Source organism: Triticum urartu, unplaced genomic scaffold (assembly GCF_056163025.1).
Source record: "Triticum urartu cultivar PI428250 unplaced genomic scaffold, HENAU_Tu73 scaffold870, whole genome shotgun sequence".
Lineage (NCBI taxonomy): Eukaryota > Viridiplantae > Streptophyta > Magnoliopsida > Poales > Poaceae > Triticum > Triticum urartu.
In genome coordinates, this window is record NW_028261061.1 from 17579 (window position 1) to 34634 (window position 17056).

Consider the following 17056-nt stretch of genomic DNA (forward strand, 5'->3'; position numbering starts at 1 on the left):
TAATTTTGTTAGGTCTAGGTGCTTTTCTTCTAGTACTCAAGGCTCTTTATTTTGGCGGTGTATATGATACCTGGGCCCCTGGGGGGGGAGATGTAAGAAAAATTACCAATTTGACCCTTAGTCCCAGTGTTATATTTGGTTATTTACTAAAATCTCCTTTTGGTGGAGAAGGGTGGATTGTTAGTGTAGATGATTTAGAAGATATAATTGGTGGGCATGTATGGTTGGGTTTTATTTGTGTATTTGGCGGAATTTGGCATATTTTAACCAAACCCTTCGCATGGGCTCGCCGTGCATTTGTATGGTCTGGAGAAGCTTACTTGTCTTATAGTTTAGCTGCTTTATCTGTCTTTGGTTTTATCGCTTGTTGTTTTGTATGGTTCAATAATACAGCTTATCCGAGTGAGTTTTATGGACCCACCGGGCCAGAAGCTTCTCAAGCTCAAGCATTTACTTTTCTAGTTAGAGACCAGCGTCTTGGAGCTAATGTGGGATCCGCTCAAGGACCCACAGGTTTAGGTAAATATCTAATGCGTTCCCCAACTGGGGAGGTTATCTTTGGAGGGGAAACTATGCGTTTTTGGGACCTTCGTGCTCCATGGTTAGAACCTCTAAGGGGCCCCAACGGTTTGGACTTGAGTAGGTTGAAAAAAGACATACAACCTTGGCAAGAACGACGCTCAGCAGAATATATGACCCACGCTCCTTTAGGCTCTTTAAATTCCGTGGGTGGCGTAGCTACCGAGATCAATGCAGTTAATTATGTCTCTCCTAGAAGTTGGTTATCAACTTCTCATTTTGTTCTAGGATTCTTCTTTTTTGTGGGCCATTTATGGCATGCAGGAAGAGCCCGAGCTGCTGCAGCAGGTTTTGAAAAGGGAATCGATCGTGATTTGGAACCTGTTCTTTACATGAACCCTCTTAACTAAGATTTTCTTATTTATACCTGTTCTACTTTTTTTCTGTTCTGGCTCGGTTATTCCATCTAGCCGAGCCATTCATTCCTTTTTATGAAAGAAAGATAAGGGACAGAAAAAAAAAATAAATAAAAATGAAAGAAACAAACGTATTCAATAAGCAAAAGGAGAGAGAGGGATTCGAACCCTCGATAGTTCCTAGAACTATACCGGTTTTCAAGACCGGAGCTATCAACCACTCAGCCATCTCTCCACAGCCTAATCCTTATTTTACTCCTACAAATAGAACATAGCCATATAAAAAATAAAAAGATTTATTAGCCTCTAGAAAGATATCAGATACAAGTTCCTTTTCGATATATCTCTGTATACTGTATACACGGATACAGGATCCGCTATACCCGCTTGTGAAATAAAGAGTAAATAATCTCTTCTCACCCCCATATCCAAATAAAAAAGCGGTTTAAGTAATAAATTTGAATTAAAGAGAAGAATCAATGGATTCATGATTAAACCCCTCCTACTTCTTGTATTTTTTTACAATTTTGGTTTAAGTGAGGGATCAAATATGTAGTCAACTTTATTTGATGGTAGCTTGGAGGATTAGAAATATGACTATTGCTTTCCAATTAGCTGTTTTTGCATTAATTGCGACTTCCTCAGTCTTAGTAATTAGTGTACCCCTTGTATTTGCTTCTCCTGATGGTTGGTCAAATAATAAAAATGTTGTATTTTCCGGTACATCATTATGGATTGGACTAGTCTTTCTCGTAGCTATTCTGAATTCTCTCATTTCTTAAATGAAATTTGGTTAATATTTATTAACCCCATAAAAAAGAAATAATAAAGGCCATTTCTTCTAAAAAATTAGAATAGTGAGACGTATTAAAACGCAATTTGCGTTCCGAATTGCTAGCTCTTCTCTTTCAGTATTATGAAATTCCATTCCCATTAGAATATTCATTGACAGATAATAAAAAAAGGAAAACTCTAATATAATAGAAAATGAAATGAAACGGTCGACCCAGACATAGAAGGTCGACCCAGGCGGATATACGCTATAAAATATATACCGTAGCGAGCGTAGTTCAATGGTAAAATATCTCCTTGCCAAGGAGAAGATACGGGTTCGATTCCCGCCGCTCGCCCGCTTAATTTATCAAAGTACTATGATAAAAAGTTTAGTCTAGTTAACTGTTTAACTACTTATATTAAATTAAGTATTAATTAGGTGTTAGTCTAGTGCCGTATCCCTTACTATCTTACCCTTCCTTTGCATCCCACTCAAAAAAAGAGGGCGCTCCAGAGGCAGAAATAGAACTCGCCAACAGAGCTCCAAAAATTGGGTATTAACTGAGACAAACAACGGGCAAACTTTTTTTAAAGGGAAGGGAGAGGTAGACTGTCCCTTTCGTTTCATTTTTATTTTCTGCAGGGTAGGGAGAGGCCTTGCGCCTTCTTTTTTTGAAGGCAAGTGACTTCGCAAACTGCTCAATTTTGCCCTCTAGGGCCGGGAACTAATGAATAAAAAAGGGTTGGATACGCCCCTCTACCATACATATCTAGAGAAATAGAATAGTCCTTTTATACAGACTGCTAAGTGCGGAGACGGGAATCGAACCCGTGACCTCAAGGTTATGAGCCTCGTGAGCTACCAAACTGCTCTACTCTCCGCTCTGGAGTACCAGAAACTGGTGGACAAAAAAGGCTTGAATACAAGCCTCTAACATGTCTAGACAAATAGAATACTCCTTTTATACAGAATGGAGCGGGTAGCGGGAATCGAACCCGCATCGTTAGCTTGGAAGGCTAGGGGTTATAGTCGACGTTGGTTGATTATTTTTAACGTCTCTAATTCAAAACCGAACATGAAATTTTGATTTCATTCGGCTCCTTTATGGATATTCTCACCACTTAACATCTATGTCAGCTTTTCTATTTGAATGGAACCAAAGCTCTCCGCTTTCTAGATGATCCTTATAGAGTAGGAGATAGAAATTCTATCTAAATTCATCTAATCTACTTACTTCGTTCCCTAATTTCATTCAAGAGATCCTGAGGAAAAGAATTGGGTTTCCACCGAGCTGAAACAATATGCGGATGGTTCTAGTAAACCAAAACTATCGTTTTTTAGCTATTTGGCTTCCTTATTCCTTATTTTAAGAAGATTTAGTTACGATTGGAAATCAACTTTTTTGTATCTTCATCCATAGATCCTTTACTCATATTTTCAAAATTGGAATACTTAATCCAATGCAAAATTATGCTTCGCGACTCTGTACTCATAATCCTATTTTTATTTTGGATGCAATTTAAATTAGTCTTTGGATACAAATCGCCAGAATGTATATTCTTCCTCAATATGCTATTGAGAGGAAAAGGATTTAATCCTTTATAAGAACTAAAGTTTTCATCGGAATATAAAAATAAAAAACTTAAGGATGCCTTAAGTATATCATTTCAAATTCAGTTATTAATAGAACGAATCACACTTTTACCACTAAACTATACCCGCTACATTGTAGATTATGGTATAAATGGTACCCTTTGTCAAGGATAGCCATTTGACAAGAAGGCTAATTCCCCCTTATTGAATCAGATGGAGAAGGTTCATGACACTGAGCCGTTGGTACTTCTACTTCGATCGCTCGCCTTTACTTTAGGATTTAGATAGCCCCTCTGGTCTGTAAAAAAAATCTTTTCTTACCATGCTAATAGCGCCTGAACCAAATGTATTTATTTTGATTAGGATCCTATTCTACGGTTACGACTACAATAATAATTATTTACTTTGCAAGGACGTAAGTGTGTCAGACTGCTAAATTGTTTTATTATTCCTACAATATAAACTAGGGGATATAGGGGGTAACACTGTCCCTATAAATTCCTTTTTTCCTTTTCTTTTTTGTCCAGAATTGAACAAAAAAGAAATTATGGAAGATGTTTTCTTCCCCCATTAAGTCCGAGCCATAGAGTAAGAGTGAGATGAGTTTTCCAAATTCATCATAGACTTTCCCTATGGCTTGATAGAAGTAAGCAGCAAAGAGTCGTAACTTAAAGAAAAAAACGGACAGGGCCGACAGATTTACCTGATGTAAAGAAGATCCTAAAAGTCTCTGATTAGTCGACTCTCTCCATTTAACACTTTCCTCTCTCTCCTTTTTTCCACTGACTCAATTCTAGTTTATTAGATTCTTGTTTAAAAGAATGCAAAAAGTTCAATAGAACTAAGAACACATAAAAAATAGCATAGAGGATCAAGGCCATTACCAAAAGTTCCTCCCAAGGATCCTATATCCTATTGGGTATCTGTTCCCCGCCTTTTCCCGCTAGGATCGGAAATCTTATATTTTCCATATCCATATACCGTTGAATCCTTGGGGTTCCAGAATCCGCCTATTTTACTAGTCTTCGGAAACGGAAAACCCTGAACCAAGAAGAGTTGGATATGTTATGTAGGGTATGTTTTTTTTTATTAATTTTATTTTGAGCTCTCAAGATATCGATATATACATATACAATCTCTACATAATGTCTCTCTCTCTATCTCTATATATTATATATATAATATGTACATTATGCAGTAGACCCATAATGGGAAATCCAAGTGGCTAATTTTTGAATTAAATAAAAAGCCCTTTTAACTCAGTGGTAGAGTAATGCCATGGTAAGGCATAAGTCATCGGTTCAAATCCGATAAAGGGCTTTTTAAATTAGTGGTAGAGTAATCTCGTGCTAAGACGTAAGTCGTTGGTTCGAATCTGATAGAGTACTTTTCTACTAAATTGATTCACTTTTTTTCTTTGTTTTTGAAACTTTCTCTATATTTTTAGAGAATTTTATGACTTAGTGCGGGATGGATGCATTTTTGGTATGAACACTAAATGAAGCACGGAGAATTAATCTATAACGATCAACTAAAAAAAATCCTAGATGAAAACATAACAGAAAAGTTGGAAAAACTCTTTGCTTTGGATCTATTTATACTTTTCGAGTATATTGACAATTCCAAAAAACTGCTCATACTATGATTATAGTATAATCACGAGCGGTTGTATATGGCCCTATCGTCTAGTGATGCCCCTATCGTCTAGTGGTTCAGGACATCTCTCTTTCAAGGAGGCAGCGGGGATTCGACTTCCCCTGGGGGTAGGGAGTATTATGAAAGGAGGTTAATCATAGATTAGCAAAAACCCTAGAATAAATTCTTCCTGGGTCGATGCCCGAGTGGTTAATGGGGACGGACTGTAAATTCGTTGACAATGTCTACGCTGGTTCAAATCCAGCTCGGCCCAAACCAAAAATCTAGGGCTTCGTGAGTATGAACTAAATCCTTTTGTTTTTCTTCCATAAAATAAAATGTCTGATCTATAGAAATAAAAGATAAAGAAAAAAGGGAAATTTTTTTTTCTAATCCATATCTCTCTCATTCCTTTCTTACAAACAAAAGAGTTTTTCTTATTGAAGGCTGGATTATTATCCATTTTTAGTGATAAAAAATCACGACATACTAGTTATGTCACTCTCACTATACCCACGTATAATATAATATGTGGGTATGTAGTATATGATTCGTCTATTTCTTAGAGTACGAAAGACGAATCGAATCTTCTTATGGTTCTATTTAAGAATGGGTATGCCATACACCCCGCGGGGATTGTAGTTCAATTGGTCAGAGCACCGCCCTGTCAAGGCGGAAGCTGCGGGTTCGAGCCCCGTCAGTCCCGAACTAGGGTTCAATGAATGGAGAAATTGATATTTCCTTTTTCCATGAAAAAAAGGGGCAGGGAGCAAGATCAAATACCCACAGGGCACCCTTACTTCACTTTTTTATTTTGCATCTCTCATTAAAGAGGGAGGGAGGGCATATAGGAATTTTTTTTTCACTACTCCCAATCGATAAAGAAAGACACACATACGATATGTGGATTAGTAGAATTTAGGATATTATATTACTCTATCTTTCTTTATGATGATACCATCCTCATCTTAATTTCCTATTCCACTCTTATGGAATAGAGTACCGGTATTTTACCGGAATCCATACATAAATCGTATTCCCTTTTTATTTCAGACCTCTTTTCCCCATCTCACTTCTACTGCTTATTTGGATGTCTATGTGACCCATAGAAAGTGAAAGTTGGTCATATAATACATACATAATTGTATGTATAACTATAAGAAAAAGGAAGGGAAATTGTATAAGATTAAGAAAGTATAAGATTAAGAAAGCTCGTGGGTTAGAGATATAGAAAAGAAAAAGTAGAAAAGGATTAAAAAAGAGGGAATTCCTAATCCAATCAAAAAACCCATTTTGGTCTTAGTGTGGATAGAGGATCTTCCTATGTTATACTATATAACTCTCATCCGTGAAATATAACTCTCATCCATGAATTGATTTGATAGATCCGATATTCATAATATTGAATTGATTCAGTATTATCAGAATGCAAGCCCTACCCTTGAATTTACAAGATACCCCTTTTTCCTCTCCATGGGATTACATCCCGAGTTATTGTGAAAATAAAAAATAAAGAGGTTATGGAAGTCAATATTCTCGCATTTATTGCTACTGCACTGTTCATTCTAGTTCCTACTTCTTTTTTACTTATTATTTATGTAAAAACAGTCAGCCAAAATAATTAATTGGAATTCCAATTAATCATTGAAGAAATTAAAAAGGGATTAAATAAAAAAAATCCAAGTCTTAAATGAAAGGATCTGGTTGGAATCTTAAAGTGTGGTAGAAAGAACTACATATAGTTTTTTCTACGACACTTTAGATTCTTTCTATTATATTATCTTTGAATCTACATAGAATAGATTAGTAGATTGAAATAGTTAAGTAGTCTAATTCAATTTCTTTTTTCATTGCATCCACTTAATTTCAATCAGGTCAAAATAAAAAAATCTAAGACAATTCTTGACCAAAGAATCCATGGAAGGAAAGAAAAATAATATGAAGAATAGACTATAGTAAAAAGTAAAAGGAAATGGAAAATGTGTGATATGCCGTGAATAGTTCCGTGGAAGAAAGTCTAATTTTCTTATGTATAGAACTTTTTTTAACCATTCGTCATTTCTAGTAGAAATTCTGAATTGGTATAATGGCTCTTTCTTACATTACAACTTACAATACAAGAGTTTCTTACAGGAGTGAAACAAAACTAAAGAAAAAGATTAAAGAATAACGTTTGACAAAATGATTAATGCAAAATGATCCATTAAAGAAAAGAATTGATACAACAATTTGATTACTTAATCAATTAGTAGTATCCCTAGAGTCCACTCCTTCCCCATACTACTAGTGAAAGAGAAAATGTAAAGACTACCATTAAAGCAGCCCAAGCGAGACTTACTATATCCATCTAAATTATGTCTCCTATTTCTATGAAGGGATTATTCTACTATTGATCAATAATCATAGTGGAATCAAGGGTACAGAGTCAAAAAGGGATTCCGCCCTAAGGCCATGGATCAATCAGTTCAAGGAATTTACTCCTAACAAATTCTTATAGGAATTCTGGTAGAATTAGAGAGCATTAAAAATACGAGATACTATAGCCCTTTTTTCCTTAAAAAAGAAAGAGTACGGGAATGATGTCCTGAATAGAAGAAGCGGGAATAGGAAGATTTTTTATTCCTTTTGTTACTCTTTTTTTTTTTTTTAAGCAAAGGACGCCCGAATATACCATAAAATTATCGATAGATAAATATTTATTGGATACCTACCTTACCTAATGTTTATTTTTGACCTAAACCCTGCAGCCTTGCTTTGTATCATTCTATGAAAGAATGAAGAGATTTTATCCATAATACAACTCCTAAATTGATTTTTGATCGACCTATTTAATCTGATTCTCGTTAGAATTAAGTAGTCCTTACTTTAGTGTATGTAGGTAACATAAGATGTACGATAAAAAAATGTATAATAATTAGTAAGTCTTGATATTCTTTCGTGGAGTCCCTTCTTGAATCTTAGATTGAAAAAAAAAAAGAATGCCCCTTAGGGACCTTTCTTTGGATACCAAGATTTCTGACATCTTATCCTCGTATTTTAAAATTATCAAATCGAATCTCAATTAAGAACCAATTCAAATTCATATAATAAAAGAATAAGGAAACACTACCTCACCCCTATTGATAACCATTTTGGCCACTACCGTCAAAACAAACCCTAACCCTAGTTTGAGGATAGAACTATGGTATGGTTTCTCTAAACCCAGTATCGGCAGGCCCAGTTACTCTCTTGCCCGAACTTATGCGAAGTAAAAATTTATCGAATTCGATCAGCACTATAAAAAAAACCTAAGTATTTTATTGATCAGGCGGCACCCAGATTTGAACTGGGGATAAAGGATTTGCAGTCCCCTGCCTTACCGCTTGGCCATGCCGCCAAAAAATCCGATCAAAAATCTAGAAAACAGCAAGTATTCATCCACGTTTTCTTACGAAAAGCCCCTTTTATTTTGAATATAATTCTACTTACTTTTTTCCAATCTTTTTCAAAAAATCTATTCCTGCTTTTTTTGATCCAGTTTCTATTATTCTCCTCGATAGATTCTATCTTAAAACATACATTGTTAACACAATAAAACTTCCCATTTCTTTCTATTGAGATGAAAAAGAAGAAAAAGTGGATTTCTATTCACAGGCTGCAAAATTCAGAATAAATTGGAACCGTTAACTAGAATTCTCTTTTTTTTATTGCAGTAGTGAACTACTCTTAAATCGGTATTATCTCCCCCCCCTTCAATGGCATAATAAAATATTATGGCTTTATGCTTAATCCGTGTATAGGTAAACTTTAGGTCCGAACAGCATTATTATCCAAAGATCCCCTTTATGTACATATCTCTATGGGGAATCATGCTTTAATTTTTCAAAGTATTAAATTAAATATCTTGAATAAAAAAAGGAAATTTGCTCTGATATAGAGTATAACCTGACTATCTTGGCGTACCCAAGTGAAATTACGATAAAAGAAAAGCATGGATATGGGGAGAGGTGGATAACTAGATTGGCATGTACTTAAAAAAGGGACTTACTTTATTTTAGAATTCCACAATGAAATACTGAATTTTCTAGCAATTATACTACTCCGATCCGAAATAAAAAAGAACCCTCAAATTATTTTGAGAAATTAAAGTAAGCACGCTATTCTAAATCGAAGTAAAGTCAAACTTTCTAGTATATTATATTACGGCTTTATTACATTCATAGAAAGGAGATAAAATGAGAAATCTTTGCCATCCAATCTGATTAGAATATCATAACATAAAGTATAAGTGGCAGAATTTTTTTTGTAGGAATGTTTTATCAATTCATTTTCATTTCATTTGTACCCCTGGCAAACTCGAACTTTCGTCCAAATGGTCTCTATTCATATGTATGAAATACATATATGAAATACGTATGTGGAGTTCCCTAGAATTTCATGTGATTCAGTAAACAGAATATAGATTCCATGATTGCTAGATCGATCCATAGGGATTGATGAAGAGTGAGCTGATAATGGAATTTTTCTTTGATAAACAGGAAACTTAAGATTAAGATGCTCCGGAATGGAAACGAGGGAATGTCCACAATACCCGGATTTAGTCAGATCCAATTCGAGGGATTTTGTAGGTTCATTAATCAAGCCTTGGCAGAAGAACTTGACAAGTTTCCAACAATTAAAGATCCAGATCACGAAATTGCATTTCAATTATTTGCGAAAGGATATCAACTGCTAGAACCCTCGATAAAAGAAAGAGATGCTGTGTATGAATCACTCACCTATTCTTCCGAATTATATGTATCTGCGAGATTAATTTTTGGTTTCGATGTGCAAAAGCAAACCATTTCTATCGGAAACATTCCTATAATGAATTCCTTAGGAACCTTTATTATAAATGGAATATACCGAATTGTGATCAATCAAATATTGCTAAGTCCTGGTATTTACTACCGCTCGGAATTAGATCATAAGGGAATTTCTATCTACACTGGCACTATAATATCAGATTGGGGGGGGAGATCGGAATTAGCAATTGATAAAAAAGAAAGGATATGGGCTCGCGTGAGTAGAAAACAAAAGATATCTATTCTAGTTCTATCATCAGCTATGGGTTCGAATCTAAGAGAAATTCTGGATAATGTTTCCTACCCTGAAATTTTCTTGTCTTTCCCGAATGCTAAAGAGAAGAAGAGGATTGAGTCAAAAGAAAAAGCTATTTTGGAGTTTTATCAACAATTTGCTTGTGTAGGTGGGGACCTGGTATTTTCGGAGTCCTTATGCGAGGAATTACAAAAGAAATTTTTTCAACAAAAATGTGAATTAGGAAGGATTGGTCGACGAAATATGAATCGGAGACTTAATCTTGATATTCCTCAGAACAATACATTCTTGTTACCACGAGATGTATTGGCCGCTACGGATCATTTGATTGGAATGAAATTTGGAACGGGTATACTTGACGATGACGATATGAATCACTTGAAAAATAAACGTATTCGTTCGGTTGCGGATCTGTTACAAGATCAATTCGGATTGGCTCTTGGTCGTTTACAACATGCAGTTCAAAAAACTATTCGTAGAGTATTCATACGTCAATCGAAACCGACTCCCCAAACTTTGGTAACTCCAACTTCAACTTCAATTTTATTAATAACTACTTATGAGACCTTTTTTGGCACATACCCGTTATCTCAAGTTTTTGATCAAACGAATCCATTGACACAAACTGTTCATGGGCGAAAAGTGAGTTGTTTAGGTCCTGGAGGGTTGACGGGGAGAACCGCAAGTTTTCGGAGCCGAGATATTCATCCGAGTCACTATGGGCGTATTTGTCCAATTGACACGTCTGAAGGAATCAATGTTGGACTTACTGGATCCTTAACAATTCATGCGAGAATTGATCACTTGTGGGGATCCATAGAGAGTCCGTTTTATGAAATATCTGCTGAGAAAGCAAAAGAAAAAAAAGAGAGACAGGTGGTTTATCTATCACCAAATAGAGATGAATATTATATGATAGCAGCAGGAAATTCTTTGTCCTTGAATCAAGGTATTCAGGAAGAACAGGTTGTTCCGGCTAGATACCGTCAAGAATTCTTGACTATTGCATGGGAACAGATTCATGTTAGAAGTATTTTTCCTTTCCAATATTTTTCTATTGGGGGTTCTCTCATTCCTTTTATTGAGCACAATGATGCGAATCGGGCTTTAATGAGTTCTAATATGCAGCGCCAAGCAGTTCCGCTTTCTCGGTCCGAGAAATGCATTGTTGGAACTGGATTGGAACGCCAAACAGCTCTAGATTCGAGGGTTTCCATTATAGCCGAACGCGAGGGAAAGATCATTTCTACTGATAGTCATAAGATACTTTTATCAAGTAGTGGGAAGACTATAAGTATTCCTTTAGTTAACCACCGTCGCTCTAACAAAAATACTTGTATGCACCAAAAACCCCGGGTTCCACGGGGTAAATCCATTAAAAAAGGACAAATTTTAGCAGAAGGAGCTGCTACAATTGGGGGCGAACTTGCTTTAGGAAAAAACGTATTAGTAGCTTATATGCCATGGGAAGGTTACAATTTTGAAGACGCAGTACTAATTAGCGAACGTTTGGTATATGAAGATATTTATACCTCTTTTCACATCCGGAAATATGAAATTCAGACGGATACGACAAGCCAGGGCTCCGCTGAAAAAATCACTAAAGAAATACCACATCTAGAAGAACATTTACTCCGCAATTTGGACAGAAATGGAGTTGTTAGGTTGGGATCCTGGGTAGAAACTGGTGATATTTTAGTAGGTAAATTAACGCCTCAGATAGCGAGCGAATCATCTTATATCGCGGAAGCTGGATTATTACGGGCCATATTTGGCCTTGAGGTTTCCACTTCAAAAGAAACTTCTCTGAAATTACCTATAGGTGGAAGAGGGCGCGTTATCGATGTGAAATGGATCCAAAGGGACCCGCTCGACATAATGGTTCGTGTATATATTTTACAGAAACGTGAAATCAAAGTTGGGGATAAAGTAGCCGGAAGACATGGGAATAAAGGGATCATTTCCAAAATTTTGCCTAGGCAAGATATGCCCTATTTGCAAGATGGAACACCCGTTGATATGGTCTTCAATCCCTTAGGAGTACCCTCCCGAATGAATGTGGGACAAATATTTGAAAGCTCGCTCGGATTAGCGGGGGATCTGCTAAAGAAACATTATAGAATAGCACCCTTTGATGAGAGATATGAGCAAGAGGCTTCAAGAAAACTTGTGTTTTCAGAATTATATGAAGCCAGTAAAGAAACAAAAAATCCATGGGTATTTGAACCCGAGTACCCGGGAAAAAGCAGAATATTTGATGGAAGAACAGGCGACCCCTTTGAGCAACCTGTTCTAATAGGGAAGTCCTATATCTTAAAATTAATTCATCAAGTTGATGAGAAAATTCATGGGCGTTCTACTGGGCCCTACTCACTTGTTACACAACAACCGGTTAGAGGAAGAGCCAAGCAAGGGGGACAACGAGTAGGAGAAATGGAAGTTTGGGCTTTAGAAGGATTTGGTGTTGCTCATATTTTACAAGAGATACTTACTTATAAATCTGACCATCTTATAGCTCGCCAAGAAATACTTAATGCTACGATCTGGGGAAAAAGAATACCTAATCATGAGGATCCTCCAGAATCTTTTCGAGTGCTCGTTCGAGAACTACGATCTTTGGCTCTAGAACTGAATCATTTCCTTGTATCTGAAAAGAACTTCCAGGTTAATAGGGAGGAAGTTTGATCGGAATAAATATAAATTCTTTTCTTATTTCTATTTTATGATTGACCAATATAAACATCAACAACTTCAAATTGGACTCGTTTCCCCTCAACAAATAAAGGCTTGGGCTAACAAAAACCTACCTAATGGAGAAGTCGTTGGCGAAGTCACAAGGCCCTCTACTTTTCATTATAAAACCGATAAACCAGAAAAAGATGGATTGTTTTGCGAAAGAATCTTTGGACCCATAAAAAGCGGGATTTGCGCTTGTGGCAATTCTCGAGCGAGCGGAGCTGAAAACGAAGACGAAAGATTTTGCCAAAAATGCGGGGTCGAATTTGTGGATTCTCGGATACGAAGATATCAAATGGGATACATCAAACTCGCATGTCCCGTGACTCATGTGTGGTATTTGAAAGGTCTTCCTAGTTATATCGCGAATCTTTTAGATAAACCTCTTAAGAAGTTGGAGGGCCTAGTATACGGCGATTTCTCTTTTGCTAGGCCCAGCACTAAAAAACCCACTTTTTTACGATTACGAGGTTTATTCGAAGAGGAAATTGCATCCTGTAACCACAGCATTTCTCCCTTTTTTTCTACCCCAGGCTTTGCAACATTTCGAAATCGGGAAATTGCGACAGGAGCAGGTGCTATTAGAGAACAATTAGCAGATTTGGATTTGCGAATTATTATAGAGAATTCTTTGGTCGAATGGAAGGAATTAGAAGACGAGGGGTATAGTGGAGATGAGTGGGAAGATAGAAAAAGACGAATAAGAAAAGTTTTTTTGATTAGACGCATGCAATTGGCGAAACATTTTATTCAAACAAATGTAGAACCAGAATGGATGGTTTTGTGCTTATTACCGGTTCTTCCTCCCGAATTGAGACCTATTGTTTATAGGTCTGGAGATAAAGTAGTGACTTCAGACATTAATGAACTTTATAAGAGAGTTATCCGTCGGAACAACAATCTTGCCTATCTATTAAAAAGAAGTGAATTAGCGCCAGCAGATTTAGTAATGTGCCAGGAAAAATTGGTACAAGAAGCCGTGGATACACTTCTTGATAGTGGGTCCCGCGGGCAACCGACGAGGGATGGTCACAATAAAGTATACAAATCACTTTCAGATGTAATTGAAGGTAAAGAGGGAAGGTTTCGCGAGACTCTGCTTGGGAAACGGGTCGATTACTCGGGGCGTTCTGTCATTGTTGTGGGTCCTTCGCTTTCATTACATCAATGTGGATTACCTCTAGAGATAGCAATAAAGCTTTTTCAGCTATTTGTAATTCGCGATTTAATCACGAAACGCGCCACTTCTAATGTAAGGATTGCTAAAAGGAAAATTTGGGAAAAAGAACCCATTGTATGGGAAATACTTCAAGAAGTTATGCGGGGACATCCTGTACTGTTAAATAGAGCACCTACCCTGCATAGATTAGGCATACAGGCCTTTCAACCCACTTTAGTAGAGGGGCGTACTATTTCTTTACACCCATTAGTGTGTAAGGGTTTCAATGCGGACTTTGATGGAGATCAAATGGCTGTTCATCTACCTTTATCCTTGGAAGCTCAGGCAGAAGCCCGTTTACTTATGTTTTCTCATATGAATCTCTTATCTCCCGCTATTGGGGATCCTATTTGCGTACCAACCCAAGACATGCTTATCGGGCTTTATGTATTAACGATTGGAAAGCGTCGAGGTATTTGTGCAAATAGATATAATAGTTGCAGAAACTACCCAAATCTAAAAGTAAATTACAATAATAATAATAATTTTAAATATAGGAAAGATAAAGAACCCCATTTTTCTAGTTCTTATGATGCACTGGGAGCTTATAGACAAAAACTAATCAGTTTAGATAGTCCCTTGTGGCTACGATGGAACCTGGATCAACGCGTCATTGGGTCAAGAGAAGTTCCGATTGAAGTTCAATATGAATCTTTGGGGACTTATCATGAGATTTATGCCCACTATCTAATAATGGGAAATAGAAAAAAAGAAATTCGTTCGATATACATTCGAACCACTCTTGGTCATATTTCTTTTTATAGAGAAATAGAGGAAGCCATACAAGGATTTAGTCAGGCCTATTCATACACTACCTAAACAAGAAAGTTAGATTCGGCGATGCCCCTCCCCTTTCGGGGGGCATTCCGATTTCCCTAGTATCATCATTATTTGCCACGCGAATCCAGATTGAGATTGAGGCAATTAAGTTAATTAAATTTTCGAATCACTGACTCAGGCCCATTGTCGAATCCTACTCAGCAATTGTCGAATCCTACTCAGCCGAAAAGGGGGTACTTATGTATGGCGGAACGGGCCAATCTGGTCTTTCATAATAAAGAGATAGACGGAACTGGTATGAAACGACTTATTAGCAGATTAATAGATCATTTTGGAATGGGATATACATCCCATATACTGGATCAACTAAAGACTCTGGGCTTCCATCAAGCCACTACTACATCGATTTCGTTAGGAATCGAGGATCTTTTAACAATACCCTCTAAGGGATGGTTAGTCCAAGACGCGGAACAACAGAGTTTTCTTTTGGAGAAACACTATTATTATGGGGCTGTACACGCGGTAGAAAAATTACGCCAATCTGTTGAGATATGGTATGCGACAAGTGAATATTTGAAACAAGAAATGAATTCAAATTTTCGGATAACGGATCCTTCTAATCCAGTCTATCTAATGTCTTTTTCAGGAGCCAGAGGAAATGCATCTCAAGTACACCAATTAGTAGGTATGAGAGGATTAATGTCGGACCCTCAAGGACAAATGATTGATTTACCTATTCAAAGCAATTTACGCGAGGGACTTTCTTTGACAGAATATATAATTTCCTGCTATGGAGCCCGCAAAGGGGTTGTAGATACTGCTGTGCGAACAGCAGATGCTGGATATCTTACACGTAGACTTGTTGAAGTAGTTCAACATATTATTGTGCGTAGAAGAGATTGTGGTACTATCCGAGGTATTTCTGTAAGTCCTCAAAATGGGATGACGGAAAAACTTTTTGTCCAAACACTAATTGGTCGTGTATTAGCAGACGATATATATATCGGTTCACGATGCATTGCCGCGCGAAATCAAGATATTGGAATTGGATTAGTCAATCGATTCATAACTGCCTTTCGAGCACAACCATTTCGAGCACAACCAATATATATTAGAACCCCCTTTACTTGCCGAAGCACTTCTTGGATCTGTCAATTATGCTATGGCCGGAGTCCTACTCATAGTGATCTGGTCGAATTGGGAGAAGCCGTAGGTATTATTGCAGGTCAATCAATTGGGGAGCCAGGGACTCAACTAACATTAAGAACTTTTCATACTGGCGGAGTATTCACAGGGGGTACTGCCGACCTTGTACGATCCCCTTCGAATGGAAAAATAAAATTCAATGAGAATTTGGTTCACCCCACACGTACCCGTCATGGGCAGCCTGCTTTTCTATGTTATATAGACTTGCATGTAACTATTCAGAGTCAAGATATTCTATATAGTGTGAATATTCCCTCAAAAAGCTTGATTCTAGTGCAAAATGATCAATATGTAAAATCCGAACAAGTAATTGCGGAGATTCGTGCCGGAACGTCCACTTTACATTTTAAAGAAAGGGTACAAAAGCATATTTATTCTGAATCAGACGGCGAAATGCACTGGAGTACTGATGTTTACCATGCGCCCGAATATCAATATGGTAATCTTCGCCGATTACCAAAAACAAGCCATTTATGGATATTGTCAGTAAGTATGTGCAGATCCAGTATAGCGTCTTTTTCACTCCACAAGGATCAAGATCAAATGAATACTTATGGTAAAAAAGATAGGGAAATTCTTGATTATTCAACGTCGGATCGAATCATGTCCAATGGCCATTGGAATTTTATCTATCCTTCTATTTTTCAAGATAATTCAGATTTGTTGGCGAAAAAGCGAAGAAATAGGTTCGTCATTCCATTACAATATCATCAAGAACAAGAGAAAGAACTAATATCCTGTTTTGGGATTTCGATTGAAATCCCCCTTATGGGTGTTTTACGTAGAAATACTATTTTTGCTTATTTTGACGATCCCCGATACAGAAAAGATAAAAAGGGTTCAGGAATTGTTAAATTTAGATATAGGACCCTAGAAGAAGAATATAGGACTCGAGCGGAAGACTCAGAAGAGGAATATGAGACCCTAGAAGACGAATACAGGACCCGAGAGGACGAATATGAATATGAAACCCTAGAAGAATCTAAATATGGAATCCTAGAAGACGAATACGAATATGAAACCCTAGAAGACGAATATGGGAGCCCAGAAAACGAATATGGGAACCCAGAGAACGAATATAGGACTTTAGAGAAAGAC

At 36.9% G+C, this 17056-nt stretch overlaps 6 non-coding genes across 6 annotated transcripts; 4 read left to right on the top strand and 2 right to left on the bottom strand.

Annotated features, from left to right (window-relative positions):
* Positions 1-1082: 1082 nt before the first annotated feature.
* On the bottom strand, positions 1083-1170 carry TRNAS-UGA (transfer RNA serine (anticodon UGA)). The gene has a single exon. It is a non-coding gene; the product is annotated as a tRNA-Ser (tRNA).
* An 824-nt stretch (positions 1171-1994) lies between these two features.
* TRNAG-GCC (transfer RNA glycine (anticodon GCC)) lies at positions 1995-2065 on the top strand. The gene has a single exon. It is a non-coding gene; the product is annotated as a tRNA-Gly (tRNA).
* Positions 2066-4551: 2486 nt separating this feature from the next.
* Positions 4552-4623, top strand: TRNAT-GGU (transfer RNA threonine (anticodon GGU)). Its single transcript has one exon. It is a non-coding gene; the product is annotated as a tRNA-Thr (tRNA).
* A 507-nt stretch (positions 4624-5130) lies between these two features.
* Positions 5131-5212, top strand: TRNAY-GUA (transfer RNA tyrosine (anticodon GUA)). Its single transcript has one exon. It is a non-coding gene; the product is annotated as a tRNA-Tyr (tRNA).
* A 358-nt stretch (positions 5213-5570) lies between these two features.
* Positions 5571-5644, top strand: TRNAD-GUC (transfer RNA aspartic acid (anticodon GUC)). The gene has a single exon. It is a non-coding gene; the product is annotated as a tRNA-Asp (tRNA).
* A 2599-nt stretch (positions 5645-8243) lies between these two features.
* Positions 8244-8314, bottom strand: TRNAC-GCA (transfer RNA cysteine (anticodon GCA)). The gene has a single exon. It is a non-coding gene; the product is annotated as a tRNA-Cys (tRNA).
* Positions 8315-17056: the final 8742 nt, after the last annotated feature.